Below are 17,833 nucleotides of genomic sequence, written 5' to 3'. Positions count from 1 at the left end.
ATCTAACATGAGTGATGGTAGGCTTTGAGAAACTTTCCCTCATGGCCAGCCTGGCAAATCCTGGGCTCTTTATGGGCTCCCATGAGGGATTAGCGTTGGGAACTCTTGGTCCTTTAACATTTGTTTTTGTCAGAGTCCAGATCTGTACTTGTTTGGTGTCATAGGGCAGCCATAGATTTGAGTTTGGGGCTGGGAGCTTAGTTATATAGGCTGTGCACCTGATTTGGAACTTGTAATTGTCAGGCCGGGGGAATTGAAGCTCTCTTAAACACTGGTTGTCCAATTGATTGCAAATACAGGACAGGATACCTATAGAGAGAACCACTCCCTTGGCTAACAAAAACGCAGCGTCTTTGTTCTGATTCATTGTAAGTAATGGCAGACTCTAGGAAAAATTAGCTCCTGGCCAGCTGGGCAAACCCTTGGCTCTTCAAAAGGCTCCCATACGTGTTCAGTGCTGGGAACTCCTGGGACATTTTTGTTTCCCAGCATCAAGATAAGTACTTGTTTGGTGCCATAGGGCACACAATAGGCCTGAGGCTCTGTCCAATGGCTTTGTTATATAGGATGAGCATCTGATTGTAACTGGCAAGCCAGGGGCATGAAACTTTCCCAAACAAAGACTGACACAGCAGTCCTACTGGCTACAATGAGGAAGCAAGGTATCCATGCTATGAAGGTTATACACTCCCTGGGCTAAACAACAGATAGCATCTTTGTTCTCATCTATAATGGATGATGGCCAGCTTTGGGAGACATTGCTTGATGGCCAACTGGGCAAAAACTTCAGTTCTCCCATGAGTGATCAGTTTTGGGAACGTCTGGTCCTGGGGCATTTGTGTTTACCAGCATATAGGAATCTGTACTTGTTTACTGTTGTAGGGCAGCCATAAATCTGAGGTTGGGTCTGGCAACTCTGACATATACCACAGTGCTGTACAGAGATCACTGGGCCAGTCACATCAGTCTCTGTACCAGAAGAGCTTACACTTTCATTTCCCTTCACAGTCACACACTATTATTAATATACCTTATAGCTCTGACATAGACAGAAGAGAAGCTATCGCTCTTATGTTACTTATTGACACATTGATGTATTGTGTAGATCATCATGGCTCAGAGGGGATCACATACAGAGAAGAGAGGACAATCCTGGAACTTGGAGGAGAAGGCACATATGAACTGTCTAGAAGACCTCCAGTCCGAGCAGGTAAGCAAGAACCCATCAATTTACCCATCTAATCACTCATCAATCCACTCATCAAATAACCCATTTCATCATCCATCTAATCACTCATCAAATCACCCACCAAGTCATTCATCAATTCACCCATCCAATCGCCTAACTTATCACCCATCAAATCACACTTCAGATCACCCGTCTAATCATTTATTAATCCACTCATTATATAACCCATTTCATCATCCATCTAATCACTCATCTTATCACCCACCAAGTCATTCATCAATTCACCCATCCAATCACTCTTCCAATCACCTAACTTATCACCCATCATTTACACTCAGAATCACCCAATACAGTATGTCACCTATCACATCATCCTTCTAATCATCTAATCACATATTAAATCACCCAATAAATTATCAATCAATACACCCATCTAATCACCCATCTAATCACCCATCTAATCACCCATCTAATCACCCATCTAATCACCCATCCAATAACCCATCTAATAACCCATCTAATAACCCATCTAATCACTCATCTAATCACCCATCTAATCACCCATCTAATCACCCATCTAATCACCCATCTAATCACCCATCTAATCATCCATCTAATCACCCATCTAATCACCCATCTAATCCCCCATCTAATAACCCATCTAATAACCCATCTAATCATCCATCTAATCATCCATCTAATCACCCATCTAATCACCCATCTAATCACCCATCTAATCACCCATCTAATCACCCATCTAATCACCCATCTAATCATCCATTTAATCATCCATCTAATCACCCATCTACTCATCTATCTAATCATCTATCTAATCATCCATTTAATCACCCATCTAATCACCCATCTAATCACCCATCTAATCACCCATCTAATAACCCATCTAATCACCCATCTAATCACCCATCTAATCATCCATCTAATCATCCATCTAATCACCCATCTAATCACCCATCTAATCACCCATCTAATCACCCATCTAATCACCCATCTAATCATCCATCTAATCACCCATCTAATAACCCATCTAATCATCCATCTAATCACCCATCTAATCATCCATCTAATCACCCATCTAATCACCCATCTAATAACCCATCTAATAACCCATCTAATCACTCATCTAATCACCCATCTAATCACCCATCTAATCATCCATCTAATCACCAATCTAATCACCCATCTCATCACCCATCTAATCACCCATCTAATCACCCATCTAAACATCCATCTAATCACCCATCTATCAACCCATCTAATCACCCATTTAATCATCCATCTAATCACCCATCTAATCATCCATCTAATCACCCATCTAATCATCCATCTAATCACCCATCTAATCACCCATCTGGTCACCCGTCTAATCACCCATCTAATCACCCATCTAATAACCCATCTAATCACCCATCTAATAACCCATCTAATCACCCATCTAATCACCCATCTAATAACCCATCTAATAACCCATCTAATAACCCATCTAATCATCCATCTAATAACCCATCTAATCATCCATCTAATAACCCATCTAATCACCCATCTAATAACCCATCTAATAACCCATCTAATCACCCATCTAATCACCCATCTGAGGCTGGGTTCACACTACTACACTACTTTCATCCTACTTTGCTCTGCTACATTGGTCCTACATGTATCCTACATTGGTCCTACATCCATCCTACTTTCATGAACAGGATACTACTTTAGTCCGACTTCAATGATATTCAATGGGTTGAAGTAGGATCAATGTAGGACCAAAAGAAGTACAGGGAGCATTTTCAAAGTCGGACCGACTTGTGTAGGACCAGTTAAGACGGCTCTCATAGGGAATAATTGATTTTCACACGTCATGCTACATGAGGCTCCCAATGTAGGACTGTTTGTAGGACAAGTGTGAACCCAGCCTAATAACCCATCTAATCATCCATCAAATCATCCATCTAATCACCCATCTAATCATCCATCAAATCATCCATCAAATCATCCATCTAATCACCCATCTAATCACCCATCTAATCACCCATCTAATCACCCATCTAATCATCCATCAAATCATCCATCTAATCACCCATCTAATCACCCATCTAATCATCCATCTAATCATCCTTTTAATCACCCATCTAATCACCCATCTAATCACCCATCCAATCACCCATCCAATCCCCCATCTAATCACCCATCTAATCACCCATCTAATCACCCATCCAATCACCCATCCAATCCCCCATCTAATCATCCATCTAATCACCCATCAAATCATCCATCTAATCACCCATCTAATCACCCATCTAATCATCCATCTAATCACCCATCTAATCACCCATCTAATCACCCATCTAATCCCCCATCTAATCCCCCATCTAATCCCCCATCTAATCCCCCATCTAATCCCCCATCAAATCACCCATATAATCCCCCATCAAATCATCTATCAAATCATCCATGAATTCATAAGAGAAAAAAGATCCCTAGCTATGTTGTCTTCATCCTTGTGATTGGTCAGGACACTTTGGGGTCTCCTTTCTGTGAATGTCTCCATTCTCTGCTAAACCAGCTGCTGAGTGCTTTATTTGTTACTGGTCATAATATTATTAACATTGTATCTTCCTTAGATCTGAGGAAGAAGGCGAGTTTGGGTCTCTGAAACATGCTGGCTTCATTGTTTGGTCCTCTACCTGACCTTACTTTGGAATAAGTGTGTATCTGGAATAATAATTTGTGGTGTAAGGATTCAATCTTAGACCCCTTGGTTTTTCACCATAAACCAAGGAAACTGTGGGAATCCTTTGGTGTATAGAAGCCAGCCTAGAAACCAGACACTCTATACAACATCACTGTTATATTTTGGGATAGCAGTACCAATAGGACAGCTCCAGCGTTCTAGCCATACCTGTCCATTTTGTGGTACTCTGCAGTAACACAAGGTGATATTCCACACATGCTCTAGAGATATGGGTTGAGTTGAGAGGTATCTTAATATAGCACGGTCTTACCCCGGGTCCTGACGCGCAAGTATGGTCAATCACGTCAGTAAGATTTTGCAAAAGTTTGGATGAAACTTTCTGTATTTTTGCCCTGCAGGTCGATGCTCGAGGATGCAATACGTTTTATTTTTCATTTTGGCTTTGACTTGTCTGCTGTTTGGGATTACATTTGTCTGCCTGGCACTGAAAGGTAAGTGTCACTCTGTCCACTCATATTGTCAGAATACTGTCTATAGAAGGCCAAACCTCTTCTGTACCTCTAAGGCCGGGTACTCACGACCAAACATGTATGGTGAAAGCGGTCCGTCGGACCGTTTTCACCATACATGTCTGCCAGAGGGCTTCTGTACGATGGTTGTACACACCATCGTACAGAAGTCCGCGCGTAAACAATACGCGGGGCGTGTCCGCGGTGTCGCCGCGTCGATGACGCGGTGTCGCCGCGACAATGACGCGGCGACGTGGGCGGCCCGCCTTTAAAATGTTTCCACGCATGCGTCGAAGTCATTCGACGCATGCGAGGGACGGCGGGCGCCTGGACATGTACGGTAGGTCTGTACTGACGACCGTACATGTCCGAGCGGGCAGAATTCCAGCGGGCTGTTTTAAAACAAGTCCAGGAATATTTGTCTGCTGGGAAAAGGCCCGGCGGGCAAATGTTTGCTGGAATTCGGCCCGCTCGCGCCCACACACGACCAAACATGTCTGCTGAAACTGGCCTGCGGGCCAGTTTCAGCAGACATGTTTGCTCGTGAGTATGGGGCCTAAGGTGGCCGTATGTAATGCCGCGTACACACCATCACTTTATGTGATGAAAAAAAATGACGTTTTTAAAAACGTCACTTTAATTAACTGTGTGTGGGGGAAAACGTCGTTTTATGTCTTGTAAAAAACGACCAAAAAAAATTGAAGCATGCTTCAATTTTATGTGTCGTTTTTCAAAAGTGCACTTATAACTTCACAGAAATTGACCGTGTGTAGCAAAAAACGTCGTTTTCTAAGACGTTTTTTCATCCGCGCATGCCCAGAAGCTACTTATGAAGCAAGCTTCAATGGTAAAACGTGGTGGAACGTAACCTCACTTTGCAAGAACATTGTGAGAAAAACGATGGTGTGTAGGCAACTTCGTCTTTGAAAATTTAAGTTTCAAAAACGTCATTTTTTACTTCACACAAAGTGTCGTTTTTTTTCATCACATAAAGTGATGGTGTGTACGTGGCATTAGAGAGAGAGAGAGAGAGAGAGAGAGAGAAGGACCAATCCATGGGGAGGAAGTAGAAGGTAGAAAGTTACATGGACTAGATTCAGCTCAAGAAAAATGCTGAAGAGGAGAGAAGAAAGTAGAGAGTTCCATCAAATTGGTTCAACTCATGAGACATCTAAGGTCCCGTACAGACGACCAAACATGTCTGCTGAAACAGGTCCGCGGACCAGTTTCAGCAGACATGTTTGGTCGTCTGTACAGCCGAGCGGACAGGATTCCAGCATACATTTGCCCGCCGGGCCTTTTTCCAGCGGGCAAATATTTCCAAACTTGTTTAGAAACAGCCCGCTGGAATCCTGTCCGCTCAGACATGTTCGGTCGTCTGTACAGACCTACCGTACATGTCCGAGCGGCCGCCATCCCTCGCATGCGTCGAATGACTTCAACGCATGCGTGGAAGCATTGAACTGGCAGGGCCGCGCACGTCGCTGCGTCATCGGCACGGCCTCGTCGCCGCGTATCGAGTACGCGCGGATTTCTGTATGATGGTGAGTACAGCCATCATACAGAAATCCCCGGGCAGACATGTACGCTGAAAACGGTCCGGCGGACCGTTTTCATCGTACATGTTTGCCCGTGTGTACAAGGCCTTAGAGCAGGGGTGCCCAACCAGTGGCCCGCGGAGCCCTCTGATGTGACCCGCGACCTCCTGCTTTGGGATGGAATAAAATAGAATAGAATACTGTCATTAAAGGTAAGTTTATTACTAAAATTGCAGTGTATATGTAGCGCCCCCTTACTTTCGGTATGGGAGAGTTATTTTGCTCCCATTCGCAATTTGTCGTTCTAGAAATGTCAACTGGGTCAGTCTGTGCTCCAGGGATGCGGTGCGATCCCTGGCCGGCAGTTGGCGCCAGAGGGGTTCTGGCAGAGCAAGTTTTCCGCAGCAGCCAATCAGAGGAGTTTTTCCCTCGCGGGGCATGCTGGGGGAGAGTATATCTGTGACAGGTGTCATGTGCTCAAAGTATTCGCGGGGTCCCGGTTCCAGGTGCGGCATCCACCTTTAGGGTGCGCGCATCCATTGACCCCGCCGGCGCAGCCCACCTGGCCAAATTTTCAGGCTACACAGAACCTCATCCGGAGGTAAAAAAGGCTGGGTGCCGTTCGATTGGGGGGTCGGCTTGAGGAGAACCCGGAGGCAGGTTGTCCGACAGGGCTTGAACAAACCAATCAGGGATCTGGTGACTGGAATGCTGACAGGCAGGGGCGGACTGACCATTGAGTCACTCGGGCACTGCCCGAGGGCCCCATGCCACTAGGGGGCCCCATCCGGGTTGCCAGGCTCAGTAAAACCAGGGACAGTATGTAAAAATCTGTGTTTTTTTTAGATCTGTCCCTGATATGTCCGAAAATGACATGCTTTTAATGTGAATATCCCAAGATTTTAGCTGCCCGCCTCTGCACTACCTCCTGGCGTGGTGGTCATCTGTAAGCCAGAGGGGCCCCATAATCTTCTATTGCCCAGGGGCCCCATGAGTTGTCAGTCCGCCCCTGCTGACAGGTATGCTTTGCTTTTATCCAGTGACCTATGCTAAAACTTACTGGGAGGATTCGCTCCAATCGTCCATCTAGCTTGCTTAAAGTAATAGGCCTGTGGCAGAGGCCCTAGAGCAGGGGTATCAAACTGGTGGCCCTCCAGTTGTCTGCGTAACTACAAGTCCCATCATGCCTCTTCCTGAGGGAGTCATGCTTGCAACTGTCAGCCTTGCAATGCCTCATGGGACTTGTAGTTTCGAAACAGCTGGAGGGCCACCAGTTTGATACCCCTGCTCTAGAGCCAGGCCTGTGAGAGAGACATGTTCCTCCCAGCAAATCTAAAGTGACACCTCAGAGGCCAGGCTTATTATAGGGGTCTGTCTTGGGGCACTTCACCCACTCTGACTAGAGTGGCGACGAATCACAATCTGATACTACTGAGAGCAGGACTGCTCGGTTCATATCCAGGCCTGATACTGCAAAGTTCTTCTCTTTTCTTCATCAACCTTTTCTTCCTATTTGACGTTGATGTTGGCCTGGAAATAAAGCATTGGAAAACCCCTTTATTCACTGTCTGGACCTTCGCTCACTACTTTGTTTCTACAACTGCACCCCTAGACCACATCAAGGTAACTTAATTCGCCGATCCCAACAACAAATCAGCAGCTCCTTCGGGGGAAGCGCTACATATATATGGGCATATCTGTTCTGCAATGGTTATTGGGCTGCTTTTAAACTGATCCACAGGTACAGAGAAGTGCACATGGGTGTTACCTCCACTGAGCCATAGACTTCTATTACCTGTGAGTTTGGTGTGCTTTCTGAAAGTGCACCACACCATCAGGATACAGTATAATAGAAGTCTATGGCAAAGTGCAGCTAACCTGCAGTAATGCTGCAGGTGAACTGTGCTGCGCCCGTGAGGCGGGTAAACAATTGTGCATCAGTGTGAAAGCAGCCTTAGGCCCCTTTCACTGTCAGTCCGACCAAATCTGATCCTTCACTCACCTATAAGGAGTGGAAGATGTAAATGTACTTGTGTCCGTTTACAAACGCCTACTTCCAATCCAATTAGTGAAAAAAAAGTAGAGTGGGCTCTATAGAGTAGAGTGGGCTGCCATCTAACCGCTCCGCTCATTGTGGCCTGCGACCGGGTTACCAAGTCGCTTAAGTGGCCCTTGCTCTTCAAAAGGTTGGGCACCCCTGTCTTAGAGAGTAGGAGGTAGAGATTTCCATGGGATGTATTCATTTTAGAGGAAACCCTGGAGTTGAAAATAGAATTGAGAGACTCAGGAGCTCAGGATAAATCCCAAAGAGGAGAGTAGTGAAGGTTCCACAGATTAGGTTTAACTCAGAAGATATTCTTGAGAGGAGAGTAGGAAGTAGAAAGGACCATGGACTATGTTTAAGAAAAATAAGAAGAGCAGAGTGAAGGATAAAAGTGCAATAGATTATGTTAAGTCCTGGAGATGTCTTGGAAAGGAGAGTAGAAATTAGAAATTGTTTTTGTATTCACCTCAGGAGAAGTCCTGGAGAGAAAACAAGGAAAAACAATGTTACATGGATTGAGTTTTGTTGAGGAGTTCCATGGGATTAGTTTAGTTCAGGTGAGAGCCCTATCAGGAGCGTAGAAAGTACAGTAGGTCCTTTGATTAGATGTAGTTCAAGTAAAAAGCAGAAAAGGAAGTGGAAGGTGGAAAGTTCAATAGATAAGGTTAAGTCCTGGGGAGGTAAATAAAAGGTAGAGAGTTTAATGGAATGGGTTCAGCTTAGGAGACATCCTAGAGTAAAGCAAAACATTTAATGTAATGTATTCATTAATGTCATGTAGAAAGTACATAGTCCCAAAGACTAGTTTGAGCTCAGGGGAAATCCTGGAGAGGAGAGTAAAAGGCAGAAAGTTCCTAGGACTAGGTTAAGCTCAGGAGAAATCCAGAAAAGAGTAGAGTTCTATCGATTTGGTTAAACTAAGGAGACATCCTGGATAGTAGTAGGTAGAGAATTCTATAGAATGTATTCAGTTTACGGGAAATCCTGAAGTTAAAAGTAAAGAGTTTATGGGCTAGATCTAGCTCAAGGGAAATCCTGAAGAGGAGAGTTGTTGGGCTGAAAGTCCCATAGAATAGGTCAGGGCCGATCCTAGGGTCACAGGCATCTGGGTGCAAAAATATTTCTGGCACCCCTACATGGGCGTCGTCATTTTACTAACCCCTCCCCTTTACAAAAATGTTTCTATGGCAATGACTCAACCACAGAGATGCTTCCCCCACAAAGTCTTCATTGCCCTGGGATCCTTAAATGATCTCTTAACAATAAACAAAATACAGGAAGAGAAGCAGAGTACTTTATTGGGACCTGTAGGGGGGCCTCTGTGATGGACACAGAGAGGGCTTCTGTTAGAGAGTCTGTTAGAAAGACCCCCAGACATACTACAGACATGATACAGGAGATGGTCACAGACTGCAGACTTGATACAGGAGACGGTCACAGACTGCAGACTTGATACAGGCGACGGTCAGAGACTGCAAATATGATACAGGAGACGGTGAGAGACTGCAGACATGATACAGAAGATGTTCAGAGACTGCAGACATGATACAGGAGACGGTCAGAGACTGCAGACATGATACAGGAGACGGTCAGAGACTGCAGACATGATACAGGAGACGGTCAGAGACTGCAGACATGATACAGGAAATGGTCAGAGACTGCAGACATGATACAGGCGATGGTCAGAGACTGCAGACATGATACAGGAGACGGTCAGAGACTGCAGACATAATACAGGAGATGGTCAGAGACTGCAGACATGATACAGGAGACGGTCAGAGACTGCAGACATGATACAGAAGATGGTCAGAGACTGCAGACATGATACAGGAGATGGTCAGAGACTGCAGACATAATACAGAAGACGGTCAGAGACTGCAGACAGGATACAGGAGATGGTCAGAGACTGCAGACAGAGTACACAAACAAGGAGAGAAGGAGGGAGGGGAGAACTCTGGCACTTCGGCGCCCCCACCTCTGCAGGAGCCTGGGTGCAATGCACCCGGTGCACCCTGCCTAGGATCGGCCCTGGAATAGGTTTAACTCAGAAGATATCCTAGAGAGGAGAGTAGGAAAGAAAAAGCTCCATGAACTAGGGGTGAGCTGAAAAAGAAAATACGAAGAGGAGAGTAAACGGTAGGAAACTCTATCTATATATTAACTTTAGTCCTGGAAATATCCTGCAAAGCAAAAAAAGAGAGTAGAAAGTAGAACGTTTTGTGTAAAGGATTCGGCTAGGGAGGAGTCCTGGAACGGAGAATGAAAAGTAAAGGGCTCCATTGACTACTTGCTTGAGCTCAGGCAAAATCATGGAGAAGAGAGTAGAACGTAGAAAGTTTCATAAATTAGGTTCAACTGAAAGTGGAGAGTACCATGGATTTGATTAATCTCAGGAGACATCCTGGTACGTAGAAGGTTGAGAGTTCCATGGAATGTATTCAGTTTAGGGGAAATTCTGGATTTGAAAGCAAAGCGTTTCATTGGCTAGGTTCAACTCTGGAGAAATTCTGAAGAGGAAAGTAGCGAGGCAGAAAGTCCCATAGACTATGTTTAGCTCAGAAAATATCCTAGAGCGTGGGGACCTTGGGTAACTCTGTACTTATCTCCTAATTTTAACAAATCTTTACTGGGCAACACCAGTTTTGGAGTACACCAGAAAAATAACTGTTTATTTGAAACAAGTATTCAGGCTTTTATACACTTGAGAAAGACCCCCCCCCCCCCACACACCAACAATACAACTGTAACCAGAAACATAAATTAACATGAGCTAATTAGCTAGTCATTTAACCAGCCTAGGTGACTCCGAGGCCTCACCTTTCAGGTCAGACTTGTCGTCTTCTAGCTCAGGAGACACAATCCACATTATCATAAGTATAAACACAGGGCACCTTCACACAATAGCAGGAGCCCCCAGTAGCAGACTATTTGTCTCCCACATTGTACAGAGGCCAATGTGATCAGCTCTTTCAATTAACACGTATAGTTCAGAATGAAATAAACCAGGAATTGTCTTTGTATATTTCCTGGGAGATATTGTGGATAAATATTACTGTTCCAATCCAAACCACATTCTCAATGTCTACTAAATAGCTGTTCATCATTTTTTCAGTCACCCTGTGCCCCTAATAGACACAGGGTAACTCAGACATAGGGGTGCATGGGGAGCTGAAACAAAGGTTCCCCTTAACAAACCAGGGGCCCATAGTCAGTATACAAGAGGCTAGCATTCAGTCCTCTCTAAAAGCCTCTGTCCCGGGTGAGTCTATCACAGTTACTAATCTCAACTGCCTTTCTCCTGATACCATAGAAATCCTGCTCGGCGGACCACATTCTCAGATTACCCCTGGGATATATACCCCCTCCCTCCTCCCGTATCCCTCCAGTCTTACTATGCTCCCCTATTTGCTTTATTCTGACTCTCCTTGTTCACTTCTTTCCTTCTTTCTTGCTTGGATGTCATTCGTCTTCTCAATTCCATTTGTTGACATCATATGACGGGGCGCGCATTGCGGCGGGGGGGGGGGGGGGGTGCGGTGTGTCAGTCTGACACACCGCAACTCCGATCTCCGACGGAGACTCTTTACCATGTGATCAGCCGTGTCCAATCATGCAACCAGGAAGAGCCGTTGATCGGCTTTTCCTCACTTGCGTCTGACAGACGCGAGTAGAGGAGAGCCAATCGGCTGCTCACCTGACAGGGGGGTCTGTGCTGATAGTTTATCAGCGCATCACCCCTTGGATGCCCCTCCCAGGAACACCAGGATGCAACCCAGGATCACCAGCATAGATGTGCGCAGCCTAATGCATTAGGGTGTGCACCCTTAAGTGCAAACACACATGCATGTGTATGTATCTACATATGTATGGCCCCGGCACATTGATCTCCCTGCCGGCACATTGAAAGAGAAGAGCATAAACACTTCTCTTATGGCAGAACCGGTCAGAGGGAGATCTTTCCCATGTTCCTGTTGCTACACAGAGCGATAACACTAATGCACATGGGGTGATTAGGGTGTGCCTGGGCGCACCTGGCACACCCTATGCACTCCACGCCTATAAGCATCAGGATGGCCACCACACTGGACCACCAGGTATGCCCCCCTAGACCACAGGGAATGCCAATCTGTGCCCAGGCAGCTGCCAATCAATGCCCAGTCAGCTGCCAATCTGTGCCCACCCACAATGCCTACCACTGCCAGTGCCAGCAGGGATAACTATCAGTGCCATCTACCAGTGCCGCATATCAGTGCCCATCAGTGCCATGTGTCAGTGCCCCTCGGTGCCCATCAGTGTCCAGCAGTGCCGCCTATCAGTGCCACTCATAAGTACCCATCAGTGCAGCCTTTCAGTGGCCATCAGTGCCCACCAGTGCCACACATGAGTGCCCATCAGTGCTGCCTATCAATGCCCATCATCGCTGCATATCACATCACTTCCAGAGCAATCTGTGATGGGGAGCCGAATGTGACAAGACACCGCCTATCAGTGCCTATCAGTTCCACCTATCAGTTCCCATTGTCAGAGCCACATAATTGGTGCCACCTCATTGGTGTCGCCTTATCAGTGCCCTACTTATTTACAAAATTTTCTAACAGAAACGAATGAAAAACTTTTCATTTTTTTTTTATATTTGTTTAGCAAAAAATAAAAACCACAGATATGATCAAATACCACCAAAAGAAAGCTCTATTTGTGGGAACAAAATGATAAAAAAATAGTTTGGGTACAGTGTAGCATGACCACGCAATTGTCATGTAAACAGCGACAGCGCTGAAAGCTTACAATTGGCCTGGGCAGGAAGGGGGTAAGTGCCCGGTATTGAAGTGGTTAAGTAATGTGTTCACCTCCCGGAGAGAAGATTAGGAAGTAGAATGTTTCATAGATTGGGTTTTGGAGAGGTGAGTAGGTGGCGGAGAGTTCTATGGAATTGGTTTAGCTTGGGGGGGTATAAGGAAGATGAGAGCAGAACGTAGAAAGTTCCATGGGATTAGTTTAGTTCAGGTGAAATCCTGGCCAGGAGAGTAGAAAGTAGTCATAAGGGAGACTGAAAGATTCAGGTCATTATCTAATCACAATGGACAGGTGCAGTCTTCGCCAAGAGAAGAGGATAATCATATCTATGAAATAATATTTCAGGCTTCTTCTGTCCCGCCCATGAGGATCTTGTCACACACAGACTGCAGGAGATGGAGAGGAAACTCAACTGCGTGACGGAAAGAATTCAGAACAATGTTTCTCTTGGGGGTGAGTGTGATAATCCGCACAATATTTCCTTTAGCATTTTTGAATATGCAAAACTGTAATTGTATGAAGGCCGAGCACTACAGTATGTAATGAACGTGAAAATATGTAGCTGGTCGTTGTCATCTATTATTTATTTTAAACAGAAAATAAAAGTGAAATATTCCTTTAAATTTTATACCTAGGGGTGGGATGTATAGTATGCCTGTAAAGTAGTGCATGTTTCTCGTGCTTAGAACTGTCCCTGCAAAAAGTGTAATTTCTGAAGGATAAAAAGTCATTTAAAATCACTGCTCCCGAAAAAAAAATTGTTTTTTAAAACGTTTTTTTTTGCATTGATACATGTCCCCTGGGGCAGGACCCGGGTCCCCTAACACTTTTTAGGACAATAACTTGCATATTAGCCTTTAAAATTAGCACTTCAGATTTCAAACGTTCGAGTCCCATAGACTTTAATGGGGTTCTAAAGTTCACACAAACTTTTGGTCTGTTCGCAGGTTCTGGTGCGAACCAAACGGGGGGGTGGGGGTGTTCGGCTCATCCCTAGTCTTAAGCTTCTTCCTGAAGGTCAGATGGTTTTCTTCCAAGCGGATGTCCACGGGTAGAGCGTTCCATAGCCGGGGTCCTTGGACTGCGAATCTTCGTTCTCCTTTTGATTTGTATTGGCAATGTGGAGGAGGTTCTAGTTAGTTGATCGGAGGGGGCGACTTGGGGTGTAGTTTATTTTTTCGCAGAAGTATTGCGGGGCTTTTCCTTGTGTACATTTGTGGGTGAGGCAGAGGGTCTTAAATATAACCCAATCCTTCACGGCTGGCCAATGGAGGGTCCTCAGGGACGGGGTGATGGATTCCCAGTTTTTTTTTCCAGTTACCAGTCTGGCTGCCGTGTTCTGGACGACTGGTAAACCTGAAATTTAGTATTTGTGAAGTCCGAGGTAGAGGGAGTTTGCGTAGTCGAGTCGGGAATTGATGATTGTTCCGACTACTACTGCTGTGTCTCCTTCCGGGATGAAGGGGATGAGTCTACACAACAGGAGAAGAAGGTGGTGAGATCCGCTGACTACTGATCCTATTTGTGCGTCCATAGTCATGTCAGAGTCAAAGATGACTTTTGGCTTTAGTGCTTGGGGTGATGTTTTGATGTTTGATGTTTTGTCCAAGGATGGTGGGTGGTGTGAACGTTGTGCTAGGGTTTTTGTTTCGGTCTATATGGAGGAAGAGGAAAGTCCCCCCCCCCCACTGTGTGTATTGTGACAGTGCGAGGCTCTGCCACGGTGTGAGATTAGGAAATGGATATAAAGATGACACAGAATTCTTAAATGTGCAGTTTGAGAAGCTTTGGCATGTTGATTGTGAGTGGAGGAAATTTCATGTTTCCATGTCTCCATGTTTGGTACTTCTGGACTGGGGCCTTGACCTTGAAGGTTCCAAAAGTGTTGAAGGTTAGGCATGGCTTGGTGTGCAGCGTGGATGGACGCTGAATAGAGGAGCTCCGGCATCCAGGTGATCTCGGCGACTAAAAACACCCAGTTTTTGGCCAAATATGTCCACACAGATCAGGAGGGGCCCTCACAACCGATCTCTACGCTCGATGGGCACCCCCAAAAGAAAGATATCCCTGGCTAACTTGAACAAATTCTGCTACAGCGGCGATGGCAAAAGATCCAAGATGGCGCCGACGGGACATGCAGCGGTAGGGGAAGATGATCTGGAGGATGACGAGATTTCTCTGCCTGCTTCGGAATACTAATCCAGAGGTAGCATTGCCCATGATAAACCCCTGAACTATGCTATGATGATGGATATAGCGAATGACATTAAAAGCTCATTCTCAGCGGGGATCACGCAGATAAAATCTGAGCTACTGAGACTGTCAGAACAAATGGCGGTGAGAGAGAGCAGGGAGGAGGAGAGATAGAGCTCTGGTCAGACTTGATGATATACCGATCGATCACTCACAACATCTGATCTATATGAACAGGCAAATTGAAGATTTGGACAATAGGGGAAGGAGGCACAATATTAGGGTGAGGGGGATCCCATAATCTATCACCCCTGAGCAAATTAAGCCGGCCCTCTCATTCCTTTTTAATGGCCTCCTGGATAGGCCCGAAGCCTCCCCCATTAAATACGACAGAGCCCATTGAGCCCTTAGACCACAAGCTCCTGATAGGTTAGGACGTAACCTTCAATACTATCATAGGTGTGCACACAGGGTGTGCCAAGTGTGCCTGGGCACACCCTAATGACCCTATGTTGGGCAGATTCTCCCCACTACTTGGCTGCTGAGAAAGCCACTGGGGAATCTCTGTCCTCAGTCCCATTCTCTGTCTCAAAAGTGAGACATTAGGGGTCTGTTTAGACCCTTTATATTTCACCTAGGCTCCCATGGGGCTCCAAAAAAATAAATGTAAAATAAGCATAAAATGATATAGGTCATGAGGGTCATAAAATGGGTATATCTGAATAGAGTCCTATTGAGGCATATAGCTACATCCTTCATGTCTGACGCGTTTCTGTGAATTCACTTCCTCAGGGGCAGATGCTATAGGAGATCTGAAACAATAGAGTATAAAGAAGTCAAAAGATTGACTGGGTGCTGCCAGAAGAGACAATATGTCAGTTCAGGGTACTTACACGATATACCGAGCTGTGGTGTAAGTGGGAGCTGGGCCATAATGGGGTGTCCGTCCCAGGAGCTGAGGTGGTTTGGAATCCAGCACCAGACAGGTACGCCCAGGCATCATCCCCAGAACACAGGCTGCCAATTGCATAATATAGCCAAATGGTTGATCAGGATTGTAAGTGAGCATCTATAGTGGATAGGTAAGTCCATCAAGATTCAACAAAAAATATTGGAAATGGGAGTAAAGGAATAAAGAACTTTGTACTGGGATCGCAACGTGTTACCTTAATAGTATGCTTGAAGGCAAGAGCTTCTCAGAGCTATGGCATCTGCCCGTGTATTGCAGCAAACACTGTGTCTGGGGAGACGTCTTATAGGCATCCAGCACATACAGCACATACAGGGAACCCCCTCCAGCGTCACGTAAGCCCAGCAATGCATGGGGTGGGGGCCCCAGTCTGGGCGGTGTATAAACCCGCACAGAACTGATGCCACACGGTCCAGGTAGTTGGCTAAGATGGAAAGTTACCGCCAACCAGTTACCACCAACCAGTGACGTCACGTGGAGGATCTGGGGGCCAAGAGTGGGCTTGTACACTGAGCTGCAGTGACCAGAAGGCTGAGTAAGGTGGAGGAACCTGTGGTCTGCAGAACTTGGCAACCAGACTGGTAACTGGAAAAAAAACTGGGAATCCATCATCCCGTCCCTGAGGACCCTCTATTGGCCAGCCAGTGCTGATAGAAGCAGTGCTGTAATAGTGATGCCAGGTGGGCTAGCAATTTTCATTATTTGTATTTTCTGGAGAAAAACCTACATGGGCAACCAGTTTGTGAACTTTGTATTCCCTTTTAATAAAACGGGGTTGCCATACCCTTAAATACAGTTCTGACTGATGTGGACTCACCTCTGAGCTAACCAACCCCCAAATCACAGTTTGTACATCATAAAAGGGAGGCACCAAGAAACATCCATACAAGGCTCAGATCTGGTCCCATTGGATGTTCCCGCTTTCCTCCCTCCTACTGACGTCCACCATTATTCCAATAGAAATGCAATGTCATTGTGTTCCTCGAGTTTCCAAGTTACAGATAATTATACAAGCTGAATTTTCTCACTCAGCAGAAATGCGTCCTTGTCCGGAGAATTGGATCTTCCAGAATAGAATGTGTTACTTCTTCTCAGACATCGAGGAATCCCGAAATGAAAGCGACAAGTTCTGCAAATCGCACAAAGCCTGGCTGGCTACCGCCAGATCTACACAGACTGGACTGCTGGTATTATTAATATCACTGCTATTATTATTATACATTTATATAGCTCTGACATATACTGCAGTGCTGTACAGAGAACACTGAGCCAATCACATCAGTCTCGGTACCAAAAGAGCTGATACTCTAATGCCCCCTCCCCCCACAGTCACACACACGATCGGAAATTCCGACAACAAAATCGTGGATTTTTTTCCCGAAGGAATGTTGGCTCCAACTTGTGTTGCATACACACGGTCACACGAATGTTGTCGGAAATTGCAAACGCCAAGAACGCAGTGACGTACAACATGTACGACGAGCCGAGAAGTTCAAAAGCCAGTGCGGCTCTTCTGCTCGATTCCGAGCATGCGTGGAATGCGTGGAATTTTGTGCATCAGAATTGTGTACACACACTCTGAATTTCCAACACCAAGTTTTGTTGTCGGAAAATTTTAGAACCAGCTCTCAAATTTTTGTTGTCGGAAATTCCAACAGCAAATGTCCGATGGAGGCCTACACACGGTCGGCATTTCCGACAACAAGCTCTCATCGAACATTTGTTGTCGGAAATTCCGAACCATGTGTACGTGGCATAATAATTGCTATAATACAGTTACCGTATTTATCGGGGTATAGCGCGCGCTGGCGTATAATGCGCACCCCAAGTTTAGAAGGGAAGTTTAAGGAAAAAACTTACATTTTGGATGTCTTGCCCGGCGTCCATCA

Source organism: Rana temporaria, chromosome 1 (genome assembly GCF_905171775.1).
Source record: "Rana temporaria chromosome 1, aRanTem1.1, whole genome shotgun sequence".
NCBI lineage: Eukaryota > Metazoa > Chordata > Amphibia > Anura > Ranidae > Rana > Rana temporaria.
Note: the sequence above shows the minus strand (reverse complement) of the source record.